Source organism: Zonotrichia leucophrys, chromosome 1A, assembly GCF_028769735.1.
Source record: "Zonotrichia leucophrys gambelii isolate GWCS_2022_RI chromosome 1A, RI_Zleu_2.0, whole genome shotgun sequence".
Taxonomy (NCBI): Eukaryota; Metazoa; Chordata; class Aves; order Passeriformes; family Passerellidae; genus Zonotrichia; species Zonotrichia leucophrys.
The window spans coordinates 900537-927022 of record NC_088170.1 but is presented as its reverse complement, the minus strand read 5'-3'; the positions used below and the strand labels follow the sequence as shown (position 1 = coordinate 927022).

At 40.7% G+C, this 26486-nt stretch overlaps 1 protein-coding gene across 3 annotated transcripts in view; it reads left to right on the top strand.

Annotated features, from left to right (window-relative positions):
• The window catches only part of SOX5 (SRY-box transcription factor 5), a 592640-nt gene that overhangs the window by 166729 nt on the left and 399425 nt on the right, over window positions 1–26486 (top strand). For all 3 annotated transcript variants that reach the window (XM_064734430.1, XM_064734449.1, XM_064734440.1), the window contains one exon: window positions 7624–7682. The gene's annotated coding sequence lies outside the window, so the exon portion shown is untranslated. The remainder of the gene's footprint in view (window positions 1–7623; window positions 7683–26486) is intronic.

The following is a 26486-nucleotide window of genomic DNA, read 5'->3' as shown; positions in this document are numbered from 1 at the left end:
GCAGAGCAGCATTAAAAGCCTTGCGCGCTAATTGAGTGAAGCGGCTCCGGCGAAGCAGCCTTGCCCCTCATTATGGGATCCTGCAAGTGCTGCCAGTGCCCACCCTGCCTGCCCCCAGTGTGGTTGTGCTGCTGCTGCAGCTCCACGGCAGTTCCTTGTGGCAGCCAGAGGAACCAGAGGAACCCCAATACGGGGCTCGTGCCGTGTTGGAGAATTTTGCTCGGACATGGCTTGAAGGAAAAAAGGCCATGAAAATATACAGCTGATGGAAAAGTAAAAGGCAGCTGTAAGCAGCAGTTCCCAAGCCTATTTCCCAGGCATGTTTCTGTAAACAGCAAGAGTTCTCAAGCCTGTCTTCAATAACAAGTAAATACCTTGTCCTTGGATAAAGTATGGGAAAGTAAAAGTGAGTTTTGAGAACCTTTCATATCAGGGTGAGAACACAAATCTTGGTTTCAATAACAAACCACAGGTATTGAAAACAAAAGCAGGGATTAATGTTTAAATCTGTAACCTATGATGAGCTCAGGTTTTGCAATATGTATGAACTTAATTAACACAGTTATAAAAAGTGACTGAATCAATAAATTGGAGTTCGATGCTGGTCAATTAGGATGGGTCGTCTCCCTTCACTTCATCAGTGCCACCCTGCCCTGCTCCCCTTGCTAGCAGGAGGCACCAGTGGGGGAACAGCTTAAAATCAAAGTTAGCTAAAATTTATTTAAAATAAAATATAAATTTAAAATAAAATTTTAAAATAAAATTTTCATTACTGTGCTCTTACACTACTGGGGTTTTATTAATTTATAATATAATAGAAATATAACTAATTTATAAATAAATAGAATATAATTATCATAATATATAAATAAATATAATAAAATTAATATAATGTATAAATAAATATAATAGAATTGATTTCTAATATAATAAGACCCCACTACTGGGGTTTTATTAATTTATTAAATTTCTACTTCCATCCTGACTCCAAGAAAAGGCGAGTTATTAGCTGGGAGCCTAAACTCAAGAAATCATGCCTTGCCTTTTTTTTTTTGCTTTTCCTCAGGTTTATCCCTTTGCAACAGATGCTTATACTCCATTTTAATAATCATCTCTTCTTCTCATCTCTTGGTGTTGCTGTCCTTTTGGATTACAGGCCGTGCTGTGAGCGCTGTCTGTAGCTTTGTGTGTGTGTGTGGCTCATGCCTGGTTCAGCTGGGGCTCCTGTCCCAGATTCTCAGCTGGTACAAGCTGGCACAATGCCACTGAGGCCACGAGCTGGTTGGGAAGGGTCTGTGCCATGTCACTGTTGTTTGCATTGCTGGGGAGAGGGAATCTTCAGCCACTGTCATCTTAGCCCAGGCCTTAAAGAATTAACACCCGATCTCAGGCATGTGCAGTCTTTCCTTGCTTCAGTTATTTTCATTTTTAATTAAAATGAACAATTTTTACATGAAAATGGATCGCTTAAAAAAGTATCTACTTCAGAGCAAAATATTTATATTCTCATTGGAGAAATGTATGGGGTTGTTTTGAAATTAGCACTTTAAGTGAAAAATTTACTAAAAAATCAACTCACCAACTTCTCACTTGTAAAAAAATATTTTGGGGAGGAAGCAGGAAAAGGAGAGAAATATATGCCAAACCTTAGATTTAGTTGTTGGTTTTTTAAATAGGTCAGAAGAATCTGGAACTGACTGTAATCAAGGTTACAGCTCCAGGCTCATCCTAACTAATGTTAATCACTGTTCTAAGATTGCTGGATTTTGAACACTGTCACCTGAGCCTGCCTCTTTAGAGCTGGTGTGTTTCAGCCCCCATTGGGTTTTTACAGCCCTTAAGGTAGCCTGTCCATCTGTGCTGGAGGGATCCTGGGCTGTGCTCTTAACCCAAATGAGTTGGAGTTGGGTTAGCCATCCCTTCTCACCAGGCCATTGACTTTGGAAACTTTGGAATTGATTTTTTTTTTTTTACTGCTAGGAGGTCCCCAAGATGAGCTGTTGTTGGATCTCAAGATCTCAGTCTTGAGATGCTGAGCCACCGAGACCACCTTCTTTGGCCACGGTGGCACCTTTGGATTGGTTATTACTGAGAGTGCACCGAGTTATAAGAATAGATGGTATTGGGGAAAAATGATAAATATTGTACACGTAACAATGGGTATAAAGATACGTGGCTGCCCGGGAGGGCAGCACAGTGTGCTCATGGCTGGCTGCTGAGCAGATCTCTGGTGGCTGAAAGAACATCTTTTAGATAAACAATTAATAAACATAAAAACCGAAAGAAGAACTGAAGCCTCTTCTCGTCCTTCGATACGCGGCTGCCCCAAGGCCACCCCGGGCCTTTCCAGGCCCCTCAAACAGCCGAGATAAACCGGACAAGCTGTTACCATTGAAATGTAACACAGCCCCATCTGCAGTGCTCTTCTTCAACACCAAGGTTAATGCCGTTGTCCCCATTCCACAGAGGAGACCCCCAAAGTCAGCCAGGAAAGACAAATTTCCACTCACACCTCAAGGCCCTGGTCTTGTGGTATTTGTTACTAAAAAAGAACAAAAATAAGGTTCTTCTCTTAACCTTAAATCCTGGAGTCATTTCGGGCTTCCAACTTCTTCCCCAGTGGGTTGGAAGCCTGAGGATGTGATTTCTAACAGCTCCAAGCCAAGCAAATAATCTCCTAAAAGAATTTTTGGCTAAAATGTCACTGTGCCTTGTTGCTGATTGCAGAATTTGGGGATTTTGAGACATGCCTGGCAGCAGCACTTTCAGAGCCTGCAGCATCCCCAAACATCTCCGATGGCTGCATGGCCTGCTTCATGCCCAAGGTGGATATTTGGGATGCTGGGTCCCTGGGGCTGGATCACAGGGGCAGGTCAGAACCTCTGAGCTCAGAGAGGCAAGGTTTGCTGCTTTTTTGTGTGTTCCACGCTGTGCTCAGCTGACAGGACAAATACTGACTTTGCTGCTTGAGTGTGAGCTCAGAGATCCCTGGGTTGGGTTGAAATTATGTCTCAGATTTACAACCCATATATAGCTGGTGATACAGCCAAAAAACTGTTACGGACACTGCAGGATCAATGCTAGAGGTGCAGGTGAATGCTCTCTCAAATAACTGTGGGAAACAAAATAAATCTTAGTTTTGCTGCTTCAGTAAAATAAAATTGTCAAGGTATTTAACTCTCTGCCAGGAGTCTCCATTGAAGTGATCTCAACACTCAGGTATTGCAGGACACTTGCATATCCAGTGTGAAAAACTTTGGGTTCTTTGAGCTGGCAAAAAATATCTTTAATTTAGATGATATGTAATCATTTCTTATTAGAGGTTTAACTTGGTTAAGTATAATCAGGTAGCTATTGTATAATTTAAATGGCCACTGATTGTTATTTGATAATAACAACTTACATTTATATAGTTCTGTATATCCCAAAGGGATCCCAGATGATTTTAGTCTCAACAATAAAATTCACAACAAAGTGAAACATTAAATACAATTACCGCATTACTAGAAAAGATGAGGATATTAAAAATCTAGCTGTCTGTGGCTTGCTTCTGCTGTCCTTTGAATTCATTAGCCAAGCTCACCCAGAGTGCAAATGGAATATTAGCGCTTCTGCCATATCTGATTTGAGAAATGTTCTGTGCAAGTACCTTCTCTGTACTGGGAGGGCAGTAAAGGGTGTAAATACCCTTCTGTTATTTTAGGAGTCTCTTGAGGGGCCTGAATTCCTCCCTCTCTTGTTTGCTGTACACCCTCAGGATGGTTTCTTGTCAGAAGGGAGGAGGCTAAACAAATGCCTGCAACATCAGAGTGGGAAGTCAGACAGTATTTTGTACAAAGAGTTTTTTTCACATAGAAGTCTTGAAACAGTTTAAAATTCAGCCCTGTTACAGTCATTTTTGGGTGAGCAGGGCAGTTTGTGCCTCCTGAGCTGCTCTTCCAGGCTTTTGCACGTTTGAATTTTGTCAAGCACTGGAGCAGGGTGCCCAGGGAAATGCTGGAGTCACCATCCCCTGAGGCTCTTCCAGGATGTGTAGCCATGGCCCTTAAGGTCAGGGTTTAGTGGTGGATTGGCAGGGTTAGACCTGAGTCCAGTCCTAAACCTTCAGGGTCCTTCCCAGCCCAAGTGCTTCTGTGATTCCAAGGGCCCAGCTTTGTTCTTGCACTGCTGAAATCCTCATTGCCAGTGCTGAAGGAGGAGGTGCAGACCTGAGGGATGCTCTCGAGTCCTGCTGCAGCTGGCACTGCCCAGACAGGAGGCATGGACACAGTCCCTGCCCTTTGCAGGCTGCTGTAAAGGACTTAAAACCATAAAAATGAGAGCCACAGACTTGTTTGGGAGGGTAATGGCTGACCACATTCATGCTGACCACAAAAACAGAGCCAGGAAGGCAAAAGTGTATTTGTGGATGGGTAATATAGGTCACTTGCTTTGTGTTGTTTCTTTTCTAATGTCTAATAAATTGTAGTCTAATTCTGAAATATTTCCAGAACCTCTGAATTAATGTTGAATTATGGAGTGTTTCAACTGCTGAGGCAAGTTGTTTTTACCTGAAGATAAAGACTTATTGTTATTAAACATAAATTTGGGACTATGCAAAATGATGTGTAAACTACTTTTTTTTACTTGTTTGCCAGAGTCCTTGTTCACTGAGATGGTTTTCCGTTTCTGAAAATATTAGTTTATCCCTGCCTTTTCACAACATATGAAAACAGTCTACTTTGAATAATTTAGTCTTAAAACCCTATATAGTTCTTTCTCAATATCTGAGCTTTTCTTTAGTTTCTGTTTTAACACTCAGAATGATTGTGTGAAAGTTGTTTGCAGATACTGCCTTGTTTTTCAGATTTGTAATGATGCATGAGGGATTTTTACATTTTGTGGCAAAAGTTTTGCATGGGTCTTACTGTGAAGCTTTCACAATGTCTTTAAGTTGTTTTATTTTTGGGAGATGGAAGAAAGGCAAATAGTGACTTAGAGACAAGTTTTTCTGCTCCATTTCCTCTATGTAGCAGATGATAAATCTCAAGTACAAATGGTGCTACACCCAAGACACTGAGCTCTAATTTTTGGTCCTACACACACTGGTGGCCTATTTACTAATCTATAATCACCAATAAATTTGCTGTAATGTAGTTATAAATTTCCTGTAATATAGTTATAAATTTGCTGTAATATGGTTAAAGCCTGATTCTGAGTGACATTGAGCACACATTTTCAAATAAAGGTGGACCTTCTGAAATTCCTTTCCATGCTGTTGTGGACCATACCTTTGCTGGCACCATTAAAACCAAGCACTGGGAATCAGAACTGCCTGGGAAGTGCTGTGAAAATGTTGTTTCTTTCTGAAACTGTATTTAAGAGCAGGGTTAATAATGATAATAATAATAATAATAGCACTTGTTGTCATTAGACCGTGGAAGAGGATGCAAGTCTTTTCCAAGCTGGACAGTGTCTCTTGTGTCCTGTTCTGTTCAACACAAGCCTGTTGTAAATGTTCATATCCTAAAGACAAATTGCCCTTCCATATGGGAAGTGTAGTTTCTCACTTTGTAGAAAAACTCCCTCCTGCTTCTGGTTAAAGTTAAACATTTTGAAAATTCTGGATAGATCCTACTGGACTAGAATCCAGCCAAGGACATCATCTTCTCTGGAAAGAAATCAGTATTCTTCCTTAAAGACACTTGAATTTATTTTTTTTTTAATATATTAAGACATTTCTCAAAAGAAAAAACTTTAAACGTGTCTTTTTTTTTAAAATGGTCTCATTATTAGTTGGAGTTTCAGGGCTGAACTAGTAATTACTAATCAAAGTTTACCTGTGGGAGCAGAAACTAGATGGAACCTTGTTTCACTTATTTAAACATAAATCTCTACAATTTGAGATTAAATAGGTTTCCCCAGGTTACCAGCAGTACCCTTCTCTGTGCCTGTAGGCCATCCACTAAAAAGTGAAAAAATGCATGTATATGCTGGGGACAGAGATGTCACAAAAATGTGACTGGCATTGTTACACATTGGTGGATTTTGTGGAGCCAGCATGGAAATGAGGGACAGACTGGATGGAGTAATTTCCTTATTTGTAATAAAAGGGATTATCTTCAAGTAATTTGAAATCCCAGTGGTGAGGACTTGGGTACAATATCAGCATTGCAGTGCTTTTAGAGGGAAACTAGAAGTAAATAAAAGAAAGATTTACTTGAGTCGGAGCTCTAATTTTTATTAAGGTTTGTGGTTTTAGAACAGAGAGTGACATGACATAAGGAATGGCAGTGCATTAGTGAAAGTAGGTGTCTGAAAGAAACTAGTCTGTGTTTGTGGGAGCATGAAACTGTTGAAAAGAAACTGCTACTTTCACACTGTCGCATGAAACTCCCGACGAGCCTGGCAGTGAGGCGTGGAGAAACTCTCCCTTGTTTGTCCGAGAAAAATAGTGCATGCAGGAAAAAATACTATAAATGGCTCTGGGCTTAGTTTCTGTAGTGTTTGATAGCAGTCCTTAGGATCTAAATGAGAGCAGGAATGAAAGTCCTGGGATTTTGTTATGAAAACTCCTTTCAAAATAATTTTACAAAACACCTTTAAAATGTTGGTGAAATCTGTTAGAACTAATCTCAGGAGTGGGAATAACTGTGAGTTATTATCACTGCAAATTCTATAAAGCATCTCCTTTGTATATGTTTATAGCATGCAGAAAATATAAATAACAGCTGATTAGCAGTCTAGAGTGAGAGCTCTGTTTTCTCCCATATTGGATAAATCTCCTACTGATGGATCAAACATTTAATCAATGTGGTAGCATGGCCTTCAGCACTATAGTATCTGAGTGCCTCCCAGTGTTGGAACGCTCAATAAGGCTTGGTTTGTCTCCAGTTACTCTGTGCTCCTTAATTTGATTTTGTTCTTAGTTACACTGATGTAAATCTAAAACTGCTCTGCTGATATTGAGAGAGGAAGCCACCATTTATGAGCCTGAAAGCAAAATCTGTCCTTCCCCGTTTGCAATTCCTCAGCTGTTCTTAAGTTGTACTATTAATAATATTTATTTGACTTATTAATCTGCTCCCTCATTTATTTCCCCCGGTCCTGCTGCACCTTTTATTTTTCTGCCACTTTGGGTGTGATCCAAAGTCCCCTGAAGTGGCTGTCAGTCCAGCTATGGATTTCAGCTGACTGGGGCTCAGTTTCCCACTTTCCCTCCCTGCTTTTATCCCCGCTGCAGCTCCTGAAGGGTTCTGTGTGAGTCTGTGGTCTGATTAATTAAAGTTACATGTATTCCTACAGTTTTGTGAATAAGCACCTTGCTGTACAGGAATCCTAATCCCCAAATTTGCCTTTAATACCCACTGCTTCCCTCAGCTTAGTTTTCCTTTCATCAGAGCTCCCTTTCCTCCTCGTGCCACAGGTGTTGGTCTGAGGTTCAGCATCTCACATTTTAGGGGGAGCTTTGCAATGAGCCTGATCTGAGTTCTGTAGAAAACTCAGCAGAAAAACCCCCGGAAACTTTCCTGAGATTTTTGCTCAAGACACTTGTAGTAAATATGGGAAGGGTTTTGAATGAGATAGTTGTGACTTGTCCTTTGATTATGTTTTTTTCCTTTTCTTTCCCCTTGCTGCCATCAGCGCTTGGAAGCAGAAGGAAGCAAAGAGGAGTTGAGAACTGAAGCTGGGAGACTTGGCAGGTAAGAGGTGTGTTTGTTCCTTGCCAGGGAGGTGTTTCTGGAGGTGCTGATGTGGGTTGGCAGGGCTGGCTCTGCTCTGGGGGATGAGCCTGGCCCAGGGCTGGCACGGTCCAGCTGAGTTCCTTGAGCCTTCAGTCTTTGTGTGCCAAAGGCTTTGCTTTGCTGGTCCCTCACCTGCAGCAGGGGCAGAAAGGCTTCCCTGTGGCAGGAGGAGAAATGCATTTTATTGAGAGAAATGCAGGAAGGGCTGGGGAGTAAGGAGCTGGTGTAAAGAGCTGCTTGGACAAAGGTGCCTGGTTTGAGGGTAGCAGCTGCGCTGTGTGCACAGCTGGGCTGGTGTTTGCATTATTTCAAGAAATGTTTTGCTAAGGGACTCGTGTGCTATCTGTAACTTCACTGCCTTATCTCCTTTGAAGCCTCGTTTGATTACTTTACTCTCATTTCCTGTTCTACATGCCTTTAAATGGGGTGAAGGTGAAATACAGTATAAGCAAGATCCAGCACTTGCTTTCACATAAAAACCACGCTGAAAGTACAATAACAACATTGGAAAACCAAGCACTCCTCACTGGACAGCAGCAGTTTGCAAAGGCAGTTCCTCAGGGCTCACTTGAGGCACATCTGGGGACAAAAGGCTTTTCATGGCAACAAAAGCCACAGCCAGGCTGAAGCACCAAAGTGTTTTTCAGAGGAGGAGCTTGAAGAGCTTTCAGTGTAATACTCTGTACCCCTATTCCTGGAGAAGCTGTCCCATTTCCAGAGCACACAGCCTGAGGCACTCATGCACCAGAGATAAATCGAGTGGCACAGGACTGGAGGGCTTTGAGCAGCTGCAGGTAGTTGTTTAATCTCTTGTGTCAAGTAATCTTAATAACAGGTATGGGTGCTGATCCAGTCAATTATAGAAATTGTCCTGCTGCCTTTCCTGGGCTCTCAGGGAGGCAGAGCTATTGATACCCACATTGTGACTGTGCGAGTGCAGTGCTGTGGCTGTCTTAGCTCACCCAAACAGGGAGGGACTGATCTGTTTCTGCTTCTCTGCCTTTCCTCTGTGGCACACTCTAGTCAGAGTCTTGGATTTTCTTCCCCCTCCTCTAAATCTGTGAGGATGCATTTAAATTTTAATATTCAGAGTCCCAGTGATGTAAATAGCACTAAGATAAGTGTTGCCCTGTTTGAAATTCCCTGCTGGGTCCACCTGTCATGCTTTGTCTGATGTTGGGATAATAAGCTCTGTGGGACAGTAAATGCCTCCCTCACCCATCCCCACAGCCCTTTAGGGCTGCTGCTTTTTGGAGGAGCAACATGTCATGGGACAAACACCAAACTCCCCTGGCTGAGAGTTTGCAGGGACGCGGAGCAAGCCTGGCTCAAACTTACAGATCAAAATAAGTTTGTGGCTCTTAAGAGAATAAATCGTTTTCTAACCTGAAACAGTCTCGTCCCTAACACTTATGAGTAGACTCACCATTATTATAAATATAGATTTACTTGCAAATTTTTTTGTCAGAAAATAAAGTGTTTGTGTTTTCAGTGTGTGTCACTAATTGACCTGTGACAAGTTGGATATATTTAGCTTGGCAGAATTAATCTTCTGGGTTTGGATATTTGGGTTGCTTTGGTTATTTTATTTGCCAGGGCTTTCTTGGTTTTTCGCAATTTTCAACCCCATATATTGGTATGTGGTTTTTTGCTGTGAAGTTATGTGAGCTCCAAGCGAACCATGGAATGCATCAGGCTGTCTCCCTGTCCCTGCTGGCTCATGTGTTTACCATTAAAGCTCCGTTTCTGGGCTTTTTCACAGCAGTTCAGCTGTCTGCAGGAGCTGGTAGTTAAAGCACGGCAAGCTGCAGATAATTCTTTAGGCTCAGCCTCTGTTTCCACTGCCTTTGATCACCATACATTCGACTTTCAAATATTATTTATAAATCATTTTTTCACATGCGACTTTTGATTTTTGTAGATGTGCCTTCCCACACAATAGAGACAGTGAGTGATTCCTTATTGTAGTTCCTTAGCATGTAAACATTGTGTTACTCTAAACTCTGATCAAATTGGAACTGGAAGTGCAGGTAGGAATAGAAAGACATGGATCCCACTACAAAGACATTGCAGTTAGAGTGTAAAAATGACATGGAAAAGGTGGAGAAGACAGCTGTCAAATACAGCATGTTCATGTACAAATGTACTTAGAGAGAGAGATACCCTTGTTTATTCCTGCAGTTTAATTTAACATCATAGTAAAAAAAAATTACAATAGGAAGATCAATGTATAAAAGAATTTGAACCATGTGGCAGAACTTGTCTTCCTGATAAAAAAGAAAAGCAGCCAGAGATTGAAAGAGTGGGAATATTGGTATTTTTTAATGCATAGCTTGTCTTAAAGCTGTTAAAAGAAATTATTCTGCCTTTTTCCAAATAAAGTAGGAATTTTTATGACTTATCCCTCTCTATGATTTTAATGAGAATGGGTTGAGTATCAGTAGAGTTGCAGAAACTTCCTCCACACAAATGTGGTGAAGCTTCTAAGATCTCTGTGGTCTGGAACTTGTACACCCAGTGTGGGCTGGGGAGAGCAGCTCTATGAAACAAAGAAAGGGAATTTCTCTGAGGTTGTATTCTTGCCTCAGACCTTACTTCCAGTTGGTAAATAATATACATTTTTCTGGGGCACATTTTGATGATAATCCCATTTTCTGTTGCAGATAGAGTTTTTTGTTAACCTGAGAATTCAAGTCTGTTTGTGTGGTGACAATGGGAAGTGGGTTGGGAGGAATTGCTCTTGCTGTATTACTTCCCCTCCAAAAAGGTCTCAAAATGAAACCAGTTGCTAAATTGGTGACCTACAAGCTCTGCTGATTTGCATGCACTTCTGAGCATGGGTGTGAGAGGGAGGAAGCCCCCGCTCCTGCACATCACTTATTTTCGGTGTCATCCTGAACTTTGATATATGCATCCCTTACTTGCATTGATGGCTCTGGTTTTGGGGCTTTTTGTGCTAATTTTTGTAAAAATCCAAGACTGAGGTTTGTTTTCAAGAATGGCTTCTGGGTGGGTACCTCTGAGTGATTGTCAGACCCACCAGGTCTAAGAAGTACAATAGTAATGTTGAGGGAGCAGGTCCAAATCCACCAATAATGTGGTGTTTTATTGGAGTGTTCATATGTGAGTTTGCTTACTGTTATGCCAGCTGCAAGGACTGTCACCTAAGAGGGAATTAGGATGACTTAATGACACTGAAGAGGCTTAGGATAAAGGGGTTTTTTGTGCCTTCATTTGTACCAGCAGTTGCTCAGGTAACTGAGAATCAGTGGATGAATATTCCCAGACAACACAGGTTAAAATCATGCACATTGTCCACATGTCCATGAAAATGGGATGAAACGGGAAAGGATAACTGAAGAAGCTGAGGGCACCAGAAACATGTGTGAAATGTCCTTTCTGCCTGTTCTGACAAACAGAAACTACAGGTTTGCTTCTCCCTTTACACAAAAATTTCAATGCAACCACGACTAGATTGTTTAACATAATCTGCATGAGTTTGGGTATCATTAGGTAGGGTGGGTGAACATCTTCTTGCCTAAAAATCACAAGCAGTGAAAATCAAGTAGCTCCAGAAAGAGCCAACTGATGAAATGTTGCCCCTTTCCAAAAGCAGTGAGAAAAGGCAGCTGAGATTGGGAATGGGAGGTGGCCCCAGAGTCTTGGAGAAATGCTGAAAACCTAGAATTGCCTTGGCTTAATCTGCTTGGAATCTGGAGTTATAGCCCAGTGGTTTATCTGCTTGTTCCTGCCCTCCTCTGTGACCAAATTCTGTGTGTGCATGGCTGGATCCTTTTCACCTTTTCCATTTAGGTTAGACTGCTCCTGGTAACTTTTCTGGTAATGTTTTGGCTTGCTTTTGAGAAAGGCTTTTTCCAAACAAAAACCATCTGTAATTAAAAAGCCAAGTTGTCCCTGATTATAGGTAATTCCTCTGCCATTCTCCTGTGAGCCAGTTTGGGGTTTATATACATGTGCCCTGCACATGGTACACTTTTTATAGGCACATCATTTCCTTTTTTTCTTTAGATAGTGGGAGTAAGTGAATCAGCAGTTTAAAGCTCAAGTATTTAACTTGTGCTCCTCTATGACAGTCCCATTGCTGTTCCCAGTGCTGATCTGCAGGATCTGGCTGTTCCGGGTGTGTCTGAATTGCAGGGCTTCTGGAAATCTTTGTTTTTCTTTGCCTTTGAGGCTGTGGGTGGGTGTTGACTTCTTGTTCACTTTTTCTGAAATGGGAAATGCTCTTTATTTAAGAAAAAAAAAGAAAAAAAATTAGGTAGTTGTGCTTATTTGTCTGCTCTGCTTTCTATGCTTGCTCAGTAACGTCAGTTCCCCTGGGAGGCGTTCCAGCCACCAGGACATGGTGTGCATTTGGACTGCTTGTCTGGGGAGATGAGTTAGGTCTCCTTCTGAAGGTGGTGTGGACACCTCAGAACCTGGGAACATCAGCTAGGGAACGTTTTTCATGGGTTTTTTTATTCATCTTTTCAAAGTTAGTTAATATTCCAACAAATGTCAGTTCTGTGGAGCTGTCGAGCTTCTCTAAAATTCAGGCTTGGTGCAGCAGACAAATCCTGCTGTCTCTGCTTGGCCAGTATCATAACATAACTTTGAGAAGGCTTTGCCTCCTTTTCTGCCTCTTGTCAGATAGTTGTTCAGCTAAGGAGAGAGACCACTTCATTTAGCAATTCCAGTTCTGAAGTGTAAGTAGCATTTTTGGTGTTTGCTTATCTGAGAAAATCATAGTTTTTAATTTCTAGAATTTTGATCCCTTTAAACACAAAGATGTGAAACAGATGAATGGGGCCATATGAGTAAGTCAACACATATAAAAATAGAGTGAATTAATAAAGCAAATTGACTTGGTTGTTGTATGGATGTGAGAAGATAGATGTGCCTGTTTTTCATGGGGAAGTCTTGGTGGCAGTGGTGACACCAAATGAAGCTGAACCCCCTGTCTATAAGAATTATCTGGGTGATTTATCTGCATATAAGCTCATCATGGAGCAGCTCAGAATAGTTATATTGCTGTAGGTAGTCATATTATATGTATTTGTAATATCTATGTGTATATATATGTAATATATAACACATAATATGTAACAGTTATATAGTTCTACAGCAGTTTTATAATATGTAATATATAACACATGTGTATATATACGTATATATGTGTAATATGGATGTTATATATGTAATATATAATACAGATATATATAACACAGATATAACATATCGAATACATATATGACAGATATATGTAATGGCTATATAGCTGTTATATAATATGTAATATATAATACCTATATGTATATGTAGAATGTATATGTTATATATATGTAATATAGAATGCATATATAACACATAGTATTTAATAGCTATATGGTTCTATAGCTGTTACATAATATGTAATATATAATACATAAGTATGTAATACATATATGTGTATATATATAATGTATGTTATATATGTAATATATAATATGTGTATAACATATGTAACATGTAATAGTTACATATTGTCTAACAGCTATAGAACTATGTAACATATAATACATTTATATGTGTATATTTGTAATACATATATAACATACATAATATGTGATAGTTATATAGTTACATTGCTGGTTTGACACAGGGAACACCCAATGCTGAGCACAAAAGAGAACCGAGAAATGATGAGTAAGAGCAAACAAAATAATTTCACGCTGGGAGACCTGAAATCAAGTGAAATATTTTTCGGAAATATAAAAACTGAAGTATATTTCAGGTTTGGTGGTGGCTGCTGCTGCTGCCCTAAGCACAGTGAGAGCTTTCAGTTTGCCTGCCCGTTGCCCTGAGATGCTGGTGCCAGTTTTTGGGAGGCAGGCTGAGTGTTTGTGACACATCCAAGTGCACAGCTCTGCCCCCTCAGAGCCTGGACCAGCTCCCAGAGCCAGGGGCAGCAGTCAAACGGGCATCCCTGCTCCTCTGCTCACACACACCCCACCATTAACGGGCTGAAGGCAATTTGAATAAAATACATAACCCTGCTGAGCTAGTCGCAGAAGATAAATAAGTGTTGTAGAAAAGAAGCTTTTGTTTAAAAGTAATTATTTAAACTATGCATTACAGGTAATTTTCCTTTACCAGTAAACCAAATGCTATCAGAATTTCAATAATAGCTTTGTGTTACTTATCTAGATAACATGATACTGTCATTTCCAGGAGCTTAAAATGCTGTTTTATTTTCATTTGTGTCAAATGTAAGGGTAAATGAGACTTGAATATATATATGAAAAAAAAAATCCACAACATGGGTTTTGTATAATTTTCTGAGAGCAGCATTTTGTTTTCCAACCTTTTATAGTAAAATAACAATCTAATGATAGTTTCCTAAAATGTGGACTTAAAACAGTAGGGTGAGGAGCATCTTTAGATTTTCTGTTTTGGGTAAACATGCTGCATTTCAGAGTCGACAGCAAATATAATTCTTTTGAAGGGATTTGTCAATAAAACCATAACACTGTGGCAACTTTATAATGTGTATGCAGACACAGGCAAGCCCCAACTGCTTCAATTCATATATTTTTTAAGAAAAAGAGTGGTATAATTTTTTAGCCACAAGATTTTTCATTTTCAACAATTACATGAAAAGCTCAGCCTCTGTGTTTCCTTTCTCTCAGCACCATTTCTACAGTGTAAACCTCTCTAATAGTTTATTATGTAAACCTCTCGAAATAGTTTATTATGAGGAAGATGAAACAAATAAGGGAGGAGAAGAAGATTTTGTTTTTTCTTGAAGGAGAAACATCTTTGTTTCAGGTGTTTAACTGAAAATATGGCCATTTTGTTTCAATGGAAAGTTTTATTATTATTCCTTTTATTTATGAGTATTTTTAAGTTCTGTTTCAGTGTGAACAAGGGCAGGACTGGGGCTTTGAGCCCTTTTGGGTGGTCCCCTGTGAGGTTTGGCTGCAGCCTCACTTTCTGGCCAGGAGCCCCTTGGCATGTTTTGGCTGCAAGGAGGGAAAGCAGGAAAGATACCCAAGTGCATGAAGGCCAATTTTCAACCTCATTTAGGCCTGGATTCCACCTAATCCTCACCCTAGAGGGTTTTTACTGATGTGTCTGTGCCTTCAGAAATGCCAATGGGAAGTGCAGGCCCCAGGATCAGGTGGGTTTTTGGATCATCTGCAACTGGCCATGGTCTGCACCATGGTTTGCAATTATCCAAAATGGTGAAAATGGCATTTCCCTACTTCAGAGAAGATTTGTGAGGATCAATGTGTGAGATTGTGGCAGTAGGATGTATCTATAACCTACATAGGTGATAGATCAACTTAAATACTTTTAATAGAAGCAGGCACAATAATTCCTTGCTCTGTCACAGGAATATTGTGACACTTAGTGTTTGTGATCTATGTGAGAGAGGTTGAGATCTTTGGATTAAAAAGTGATACTGCTCTAACTGTGTGAATTATGAGCACTCCTGTTTGCGTGCTGAATTCACTTCTGGACCTACCCAGGCTGGAATTTTAATTTGAGTGGAAATTTTGCCTATTTCAAGCAATGCTCAGCTTCCTCTGGTTTCTGCTGTTCTGGGGAAGGACAGTGCTGGGGCTCAGAGCAGAGGCAGCTGGTGGCAGGCAGGAGCTTTGCCACCAAAGAGCCCAGCTGACAGCAAGGCACTGCCACCACTTGGAGCTGGCAGGCAGCAATCAAAATGCCACCCCTTGGCTGCAGAAAGAGCTAAAGATCTGTCTCCAGCAAGCGCCAGGAGCCAAGGTGCTGCCACCAGCTTTCTAATTTTAGCAGGAAGGCTGGCAGGGATCTCACCTAGCCAGACAAGCCTTGCTCCCGCCCTGGCTCCTGTGCCAGGCTGCTGGGCTGGGTGCCTCCCTTGCTGCTGGGAGGGAGAGGGGAACCCCTGCCCTTGTCCCCAATGCCTGGGGATGGCTCTAAACCCGCTTGGAGACAGCAGAGCTCATCCCCTGTACCAGCTGTGGGCAAGGAGATGCTCAGAGCAATGTCATTGCTAGTGCAGGTTGGGCTGGGGAGCCTTGGGGAGTGCCTGTGATGGTACAAGGAGTTTCACCCATGAGAAGATTGTGATATTTTCAGGGGCCCCTGTGGCAGGAAGGAAATGATGAATCTGTCTCCATGTTCCTAGAAGGCTGATTTGTTATCCCTTCCCTTCCCTTCCCTTCCCTTCCCTTCCCTTCCTCCCTTCCCTTCCCTTCCCTTCCCTTCCCTTCCTCCTCCTTCCTTCCCTTCCCTTCCCTTCCCTTCCTTCCCTTCCCTTCCCTTCCTTCCTTCCCTTCCTTCCCTTCCCTTCCTTCCCTTCCCTTCCCTTCCCTTCCCTTCCCTTCCCTTCCCTTCCCTTCCCTTCCCTTCCCTTCCTATTCCATTCTACAATGCTGTACTAAAACTATACTAAAGAATACAGAAAGGATACTTACAGAAGGCTAAAAGATAATAATGAAAAACTTGTTACTCTCTCCAGAGCCTTGACACAGCTGGATGTGATTGGCCAATAAGTCAAAACAATTCACATGAAACCAAAGAAACAATCACCTGTTGGATAAACAATCCCCAAACACATTCCAAAGGAGCAAAACACAAGAAAAGCAGATGAGATAATTATTGTTTTCCTTTTCCTCTGAGGCTTCTCAGCTTCCCAGGAGAAAATCCTGGTGAAGGGGTTTTTCCAGAAAATAGGACAGTGACAGAAGCTCCTGTGTGCCCTCCAGGCTGGAGCCTTGGTGTGGTTCTGGTGCAGGAGCAGAAGAGGAAGAGGTGTTTAGGGGACATCACCAAAGGGGACAGAGAGCAGGTATTCCCCCTGAAAAGTGACTGGGGTGTGTGTGATCATTGCACAGGCTTTTCTGCCAAATTGCTCTGATTTTGGCTTTTGGCTTTGGAAAAATAAGTGTCTAGGGAAAGGCTGGAAGGAGTCTGGGATAATATCATGTCACCTAATGCTTTGATTCACAAGCCAGCCTCACAGCTTTAGGCTGTGCACCCACCTCTCTGCCTGTTGCATAGGGGTGTGGGATTCACTTTAGGGAGCAGTGAAGCATTTTCTGCTGGTTTAGCTCACTCAGTTGGTTCTCTGGCAGCTCACACAAATGCCAACAAGGCACTGGCTTGGAGTCTTAGGCAGCAAATGGGATCTGTCACATTTTGGAAATATCTGTGAGGATGCTGCAGCCAATAGTGCAGCTGTGCTTTTCCAATAGCCCAGATTCAGATGGAATGGGACATTGGAAAGAGCCTATTGGCACATTTTATTACCATATTATTAACAGTGGATTTTATTAATGTGTTTTTCATTTGTGTATTAATGACATGGGCAGTATTTAGCTATTCTAGGCTTTACACAAATCGTTATTGGGAGTGTTCTTTTGTCAAATAGGTCTGGAAGTGGACAATGCAGAATTGATGTTTATCCCATCTTTCAAACATCATTTTTACCATCCCCACTAAAAGCTCCAAGCACATCTTTGCCTGATGGAGGATAAGTTCTGCCATTTTAGAGGGGTAGTTTTTATTTCTAATTGTGAATGTGTTTAGCCACATGAGGCTGTCAATCAGTGAGACGAAAGCCCAGTAGGATTGTTCCTGTAAGTGGCCAATTTCCCCCACCCTTTCGCTCCAAATCAAGGACAGATGAAAGGTCATGATTAAAACAGTGATTTTTCCCTAAATTGTAAGTAACAGTTTGCAACTGTTTTTTTACCAAGATGTCAAAACTGTATTTTATCTTGGGAAAAGGGGGAAGGAAGAAAATTATAAGTTCTTGAAAATGTTGGCAATTTTCCAAATGGTTGTGTTGAAATTTATTTTAATTATTGTACTTGTGTCAGTTCCTAGCAAGGGTAAAAGGGGGGGAAATAATTCAGTACAGTATTATGCAGCTATGGATTAAACAATTAATGGTGAACCTCTGTATCCTATTAGTATATTTGAGTTCATTATTTCAACAGATTGTTTTATGAGCCAGTGACTAGTGGATTTAACCATTTATTTTATAGTCACAACAGAAAAATAATTGGCTAGTTGGAGGGTCTTTGTGTACGAATCCACCCAAGGCATTAACCTGAGACTGTCAAATAATGCAGAATGTCATCAGGAGGTTATTTTGTCCCAAGAGTTTGGTTTTTAGGTTTGCATTCAAGGACCTTGTAGTCTGGGAGGGGTTTGGCAACTGTTTGGTGACCATTGCAGCAGTCACCATCACTGAAATTGAGGAGGGCTTTGGTGGAATCAGGAATTCCCTGGGAATTCTCTCAGCTGGCATTGTGTGTGTGTTATCCTCCTGGGTATGTGCTGAGCACTCAGGAGTCAGAAGTAAACCTCACTGGCCATAGCATCCAGGTAATCACCCAAGGAAACGCTTCTTTGGGCCAGTTTGGTGTGTAAGCTCTATTAACAATGGCCAGCTAAAAAGGAATTCTCAGGAAGTACACCAGGGCAAATCTTCTGAACCTGCGGGGCTGTCACTGCTTTTTCTCTTTGCAGTTCACCTCAGAAGTGTGCCAGGTCACTCATGGTACCCTCATGCAGTGTGGGCCAGATGTATCTTCAGAAATATTACTTGTTTTCAATATTCTCAAATTAGACATGGAACCAAAATGCTGTCTTTCTGTGTTGTTAGGTAGCACATTTACCTTGATAAAGAGGGTTAAATGGCTAATATCCTAATCTCAATAGCTTCTGGTTTGCCATTTCATGCTTTTTCTGTGATGGTAGGATTTCCTTTTTGCCTAAAAGAGCCCAGTGCTTTTGTAATGCCTGATAAAATGAGTCACCTTCCACCACAGTGAGGGACCTGTAAATGAGTAAATGTGAATGTTATCACTGGTGATGTGTGGTACAAGGAAAACTGGGTGGTTTCAGCCCTCTGTGCACTGCTACACAGTTAATCCAAAATTTGATCATGCTCAGGACCCATGCATCAGGTTAAGTTGGTTGTTTAAAGGATGGACAGTGAAGTGAGTAATTTCTGGGCTTACTTCTAAAATCCTCTCAAAGAAATATCATGAACTCAATATACATGCAGTTTTTATGATTGTGTTTTGCCATTTCCTTCCATTTGTCTGTGCTAAGCTATTGTGAGTTACAAATTTAAGTGAAGAGCTTCCCTTTTCTATTTTTTTCATGTGAGCAGATGACGGGGGTGCCACCTTCTTTAAAATACTTTTTAGGTCAGCTAAGAAAATTGACTATTGGTTTTGCTTGTAGTGGGGCTTTTTTGGGTGATTTTTTTGGTTTTTTTTGTTTGGTTTTTTTTTTGTTTTTTTGTTGTTGAGGGTTTTTTCGTTTGTTTGTTTTTTGTTTCTTTGTGGGTTTTTTTTGTTTTTTTGGGGTTCTCTTTTTTGTTTTTGTTGGGTTTAGTTTAGTTTTTTTCAAAGTATGCAAATATTCCTTCTGCAGTCAGTTATAATGACGGGCAGGAGGCTGGAGCAGCCTCTGCAGGGTCTGTGCTGGCTGATGAGCTGACAGTAAATTCTGCTTTTCTCTTCCTTTCTACTGTGGGTGAGTTGCACAAATACCAAATCCCAGGTGCCTCATGCTCATAGATCTGGGAGTGCAGCAGGAGATCCCTGAGGTTCTCAGAGATGCTCAGATGTGTTTGTTTGTCTCTGCTGGGGAGAAGAGGCAGGAGCAGAGGTGCTCTCCAGGCTGGTTTGCAAAAGGGAGCTCTGTCATTTCCTCTCCTAGCCTGGGTTCACTGAAAGAAAAGCACTTTTTGGCTTAGCTCTCCTAACCTTGATTTATTTGTTATCCTCTTTTCAAATGGCAGGATGAGATTAGAGGGATGGGGAAGAGGTCAAGATTTGGGTTCCACCTTAGAATATATCTGGGGTCCTAATTGTCCCTTGTACAGAAATTAGTGCAGGATAAAAGTCAGCAAGACAGCTGATGTGAAGAAAACCAAGAGTGTGCCTGTATAAAATATAATTGGCAGGACATTCAAAGTGAGGAAAACAAGTGGAAAAAGTAAATTTTTAGGTGCAAAACCCTTCCCTTCTGGTAAAGGAAAGAAAAAAAGGTTATTTGTTTCAGAACCTTTTCTGGGGCTCTGAACAGATTTATAGTCAAGGTGTGCTGTGTACAAAAGTTTTTACTGTCTGCCTTGCCAATGAATTAGGAATTGAGTAGAACCCTGCTAGAAATGGTGTTCCTATTAGGGTGAGGTTGCTGATGGTAAGGCATGCAGTGGTTGTGGGCAGTATTTTTTTGAGTCCTCCTATTTTTCAGATATCTTGTTCAACATTTAACCCCACAACAACAACAAAAAAACTCTATTCTACCCAAAAAAATGATAACCTGAGCACTTCCTCTGCAGCCATCCTGGGCTCCATGGTGTGTAAGTCAGGTGTAAATTCTGACTGAATTGGACCCTTATGGAGGCAGGATTCAAATGGCCTGTGAGGAGAAGAGAAACCATTCAGGTCCTGGGCTTCTGCCTGCCTGAGAGTCCTTCCATCATTGCTGTAATTCCCTGAAAGCAAACCAATAAAACTTCCCATTGACTTGCACTCGTGTGTGCTTTCAGCAGTTATTTACAGTCTACCAGCAGCAGATTAAAAATCAATTAAAATCCATAGAAACAGTCAAAGTTACATGCTCCTCTTTGCTGGTAAAATTTTCTTTTTCAAAGATTTTGCATTAATACTTGCTGCTTGGATTACTGAAGATAATGAATCCGATTTGGACAGAATCTGTGCATCTTTAACGCTGCAGATCTGAGCATCTTTACCTGCTAAGAACCTCTCATCCCCTGTGCCTCTTGGCCTCTGCAGAAACAGGAGAATTTGTGCAATTCATTTCACTGAAATGGAGATGTTGAAAGCTCTCCAATGCTGTCATGATGGATGCTATTGCAAATGTGGAGGGAAAACAATAATCCTAATGATAAACTGATAAGTTTAATACCAGTAGTTTAATGATAAGTTTAATATCATTACATCAGAGTGGAAAGGGAATGTTAGTACTGCTTGTACATTAAAATGAAGGGGAGTTTGATTTGTATTCCAGATTAGTTTGGTCCTGTCCCACAGTTCATGTTTGGGTGGTGCTGATCTGGGGCTGCAGACCTAGTTCTGCCAGTGCCCTGCTCTGGGGGTTTGGGAGTGTGCAGAGGTATTTTTCCTGAGTTTCCTCTCCATCTGTTTGCTTCCCATTCTTTGCAAGTCTGATCTGTTTATACCATTAAACACTCAAACACAGGGCTGCTTTTTAATTTCTTTATAAGTGTGTGCTCCAAAGACTATTATACCATTGAATAGTCGTGATACTTGTTCTAATGTAATTCATGTGTAGATTCCAAGGATGTAATCTACATTTCTAATTACTGTTTTTATTCCTCCTTTCTGTTTCTTATCTTAATGCAACTTTCATCTGAAATTTACAGTACCTAGAGGAGCATGGCTTCAGTGCAGGCAACGATGCTCAGGGATGAGCCACAGGAGCCAGTGCTGATTGCATGGCTCAGACACAAAGCCCAGGCACTGAGAAACTGGGGGGAGGGAGCAGGGGGAAAATCATAATTTAATTAACTTGTCCTACCTTAATTTAGTCCTCTTAATTTAGTGCTTAAGCTTGTTTGTAGACTGCTTCATTTGATACAGGATAAAGATTATGCTGATGGGTGACTTCAGGAAAGCTAAAAAGGAGCTGCTTTATCAATATGGAGTCAGTGCAACACAGAGTAAATAAGGCCAGGCTCTTCCAACACATGCTGAAAATAAACACAATATGAAGTGACTGTTTGTTAAGCAAGCAGACTCTATGCTGTGGGTGACATTTGATGGAAAAAAGACTGGTGTGATATATTTATATCCCACCATGATACATCTGCACAAGACAACTGAGTTAAGATTGCACAGTGCACCTAAATACCACAGCTCTCTCTTTTGACTCTTTACTTTGCAGCCTGGGTAGCATTTATGTATGTGCGGTGGGGAAAAGAGGAGAAATGTCACCCTGGCTGTCCCCTTGGCTCTGTGGTGTGTCCTTGTGAGCTGCACTGGCTCCTGGAGAGGGGCAGAGCTGTCAGGGTGCTGGGCAGGGAGGGCTCTGCTCTTTCTGAGTGATTTTCCTTGTTTGCCCATCCCCACCAGTCAGTTCAGGGCTGGTCTGTGCTGCCGAGGGTGGTCAGTGCCTTGCTTTAATGCCTTTCCTCACTCTGTTAGTTCTGATCTCCCATTCTCAGTGGATGCTGTCACTCCATTCCTGGTCAGCCCTGGCCATCAGAGATGGGACATCTGCCCACTGAAGGTGGCATCTCCACAGTTACAATTCTTTGTTCATCCAAAGATGTCTCCTGACTCTTGTCTGTACCTGCAAACAATTTCAGGTGTTCTCTGAGCCTTTTGCCCAACTCCCTCTCCAGGTTTGCACTGTTAGTGCTAAAACATCAATTTGCTGAAGTTATTATATTAGGATACTGAATTTCTTTTGCTTTCCTTTTTGTTACGATGTATACCTCCTAAAAATCTGTCAAAAAATATGTCTTTTTGAAGCTGTAGAAAAACACCATTGCTTTTGATAATGCTACCATTTCATTCTTGGAACATCATATTGCTCCACTGCTTTCAGGATTGATTTGGCTGGATTTTTTATGCTGAGCCCTGACTCATAACAATTAGCATTACCTACGTGCTGAATTTATTTCTCGAGCAGAGATGTTTTTTCTGAGAGGGATTGTACCTCCCAACTGCTCATGTGCTGGAGTATTGGATAACAGAGGGTCAGAGTCTGTCCTCCAACCTGATCCTGTTCAAAAAGAACCAAAACTGATGAGGTTTTCACTTTTATTTGAATCCCAAGAGCTGTATTTCCAGATAAAATTTAAGGTTCCTACATTTCTGAGTTATTGTAACATAAAATATTAACTGCTGTACTAGAGCTATACACTCTTTCAGTTCTTTCTCAGCATATAATTTCTCTTTTTAGATATCTGACCTTTCTGTAATTCTTCTAATTTATGGAATAGTGCAATTTATCTTTTCTTTATCATCTCACTTAGGGTGGCTGGGTGGAACCATGGAGGGGATGCATACATCTTCTTGTTTCTTTTTTCTGACTCAGTGTTTAGTCATTATTTTCAGTATCATTTAATCTGTGGAAAGTTTCCCCATATGTCAGGCGTATTTTAAACACTCAGCTGAGATCTGTGCTGCAGCAAACCCTTTCAGATATGATGCTCAGCAAAGGGCAGAGTTCAAGCTGCACCATTTATGAAAGTGAAGCTTTTCCAAATGCTGCTCTCTAAACAAATACCTAACCTGGGTATTCTTGTTTTGTTAAACATGGAAATCAGGTTCCTGTGTACATAATTTCCTTTAGAAGTCACTTTGTGTTGTCTGCAGAGAAACTCAGAGCTCTTATGTGAGCAGAGCTGTACTCTGGTACCCTTTGGTACAAGATATTCTAGGTATTAAAAGTTTTTGAAAGAACTTTTAACGAAGTACTGCCAAGCAGAGATATGCTCCTCCTGTGGCTGAGGAAGGCCCCATGTCAGACATCCCTCCTCCACAATAGTCATCCTCTATTTTTCTGTGCATATTGAATCTCAAATTTATCAACAATTCTTTTAAAGATCTGCCCTCAGTGTCAAAGATTTTACTTTAAAAAAGTACAGCAAGCAACTGGTACTGCAGAAGCTTTGATTACTGTTGGCTTCCTGCAGAAGTTTGTTATTAGTTTGCTGAGAATGTGGAACCTCAGAGTATTTAGTTTTCTTTAGCAAAAATGTTTTGGATGTTAATTGAATGTAACAGGGTTTGTATGCTAATGGAATGGAGATGATGAGGAAAACAGGTATTCCTTAACGTTCCTCTTTGCTGTAATTACTGAATAATGCTATTTATGGTAAGGTTGTGTACATGTGCATGTCTTGGGAAAAGGATATGGGATTACTTATTAACAAAGAAATGGAATTCCTTTTCACAGGGAATTAGAATTGTGACTCCAGACTTGCTAATTTAAATAACTTGCAGGCTAAACAGACTTTTATAAAGCATTAAATGCTATTATGTCTTGTGAACATTAAACACATTTTCTGAAAATATTAATTTCCCATTGGTTTTCTTGCCTCCTTCTTGTTGCTTTAATTTCAGCCTGCCTGATAATGCATCCTCCACACACCAGAGGTTGGGGAATTCTGGCTCTGCTCTGGTGTGACTTGTGCTTTAAGGACTGCCCAAAGAAGAGATTTACCTTTTTCTTGAGAAGAGGAGGGACTTATTCTAAGTTTAAATTCCATATTTATGCTGCGCCTTCAGCAGCTACAAGCCTGAAAAGTTTGGTTCTGATCTTAAATGTTTGTCGCCACATTTCTCTTCCCAGAGATAAGCAAGGCCCAATTCTTCCCAAGAATATTTCTGGGTTGCACATTCTCTGAACATCACAGAAAGAAAACACAATTCTTATATTATTTACTGTGCCTACGTTGTGCCAAAGTAGAATAATATGGTATAATAAAGTAATTAATTAGCCTTCTGATAAGATGGAGTCCTCCTCATCACTTCCCCCTGCCACGGGGGTCATCCTGTTTCAATAAATGTTATTGTGTAATCAGTTTTATTATTACCATTTGTGGAGAATCACAAAACAATGCAATTTAGAAGGGACCTGTAAAAATTATCTCATCCAGCTTTTCTCATTATAGAGTTTTAGGATGAGATATTTTTGGGGCAGTCCACGGGGAGCAGTTTTTAGTATGAAGAAAAAAAGCTTTAAAATGGAGCAGTACAGCTTACTCTGATCCTGAATCAAACAGTTCTGCAGGCCCTGCTCCACCCTGACAGGTTCATGAAAGTTTGAATGAAATATGATTGCAATCTTGGACGTTGGTTATACAGCTCCTATTAACTCATATTGGCTACTGATTATGCAATTTCTGTGCTGGTCACTTCGATTAGCCTTGATCATTTGGAAAAAAAAAAAAATCAATTCACTCTCCTGGTTTTAATTTTGATAATTCAAATTCACAGTGTTCTTCATCTGCTTTGTTTGATGCTCTACATAAATCAAGGTTATGGACGAAACCAATTCCTGAATGAAAAGTTTCAATTTTCTTTTCTTTTTGGCTACAACTATGCAAAGAAATCATCATTTGGGCAACTAATATGCCTAAGTATCCTTCAAAAGGAGCTGTGATATATTAGAGCTGTTCAAATGTCCTCACAAATCATGTTGCCTTGCAGCTTTGATCCTGAAATATGTGAAATGATGTCTGATTTATGCCACTGATCCTTCTTTTAGATAGTTAAGTGTTCTTGCTTAATGTTATTAAATAAGTTCAAAGCAGCAAATAGGCCATTCTGGGCTGAGGACATTTGAAAAATGGCCCTCTCAGCAGGCTGCATATGCCATATATGTTCTTTAGTTTTTTCCTTTGTGGGTTTTTTTTGTGTACAGCAAGCCACTAGAACTTTCTTCTGTCCACATCTCTGGTTACAATGCTTTTGGGTTTGTGGTTGAGGTTTTTTGGGTTTTTCCCCACTCTTTTGGTAGCTTTTTCCTGCCCTTTGTATTCATTGGGGTGTTTTAGGAGTGTGTGTGTGCTGTGGGGTGCACAGAAAAAAATTTGGGACAATATGGGAGGGATCTCTCAGGCTCCCAATGACTGATGCAAAGTGCAAACAATGAAACAAAACAAGCTGAACCAGTACAAGAAAAATACCCCTCTGAGAGTGTAAATTATTGGGGCAAATTGACACTCAAAGGAGCAGAAGAACTTTGACTGCTTTTAATGAAAAATCTATCCATACATTGCCACTTCTGTTTGAACATGCAAAAAGGAGGAGAGGGATGAGAAAATTCTTGATTCTAAAATATTTATCAGTATAAATATTCTGAACTTGCATCAGAACACTGAAGTGCAAATCTCTCCAGGCGTAAGGGTTGCATAGGAATCACATCAGCTCTAAATTTAGTAAATCTTTTAATGGAAATGTCACACAGTTCAGACAGAAGATTTAGGGATTCTAGTATGTTATAGGAGCTTTAGAACTAATATTATACTTGGGAAATTTCAGTAGGAAATATTAAATCAGAGTTTCCAGTGGGACATAGTCATGTTGAAGCAATGATCACCATCTCAGTCACCTCCTACTGGAGAAGAGTTTGTGAGGGAAAGCTTCCCAATGCTCTCCAGCAACACCAGGGCCTCAACATCAGCCTTTCAGATAGAAGATAGAAAATAAAGAAAAAATTTGGGCATCAGATGCCATTGCTGTACTTTCTAGTTGCGTTGGTTTTTATGTCTACCTTTGTAAGGATAGGAATATTTAAATTTTGTAAGTATAAAAATATTTCCTGTGAAAAAATACATAGGTTTGTACTCGCTCTTTTATTTTTTTTTCAATTTTTGATGTGGCATCTTGAGGATATCCTGAAGAAAGAACAGGATAGCAGGTAGAGGCTCAGTTGGTTGTTTTAGTGGCTTTTTATCTGCTCTTCATGCCAGCTATCTAACTTTCCTTTTGCCTGCTTGAGAGAGGTTATTACCCTGAGATTTAGGATGTCTGGATTGATGGTCATTCTCTGCCATGAGAAAGCATCACCATTAAATCATTTGATGTCTTCTTTACCCACAGCCGTGGGTTGTGTGTGTGCTAAATCACTTCCAGCTTTTCTGCTTGTGCCTCCACTGAAGGGCAGGAGGAGTTCAGGAACTGCTGAGCCTTCAAAGAGCAGTGGAAGGTGGAGGTGCTTCAGAGGATTCCAACAAGGGAATCCTCAATCCCATCTCTGCCTCTG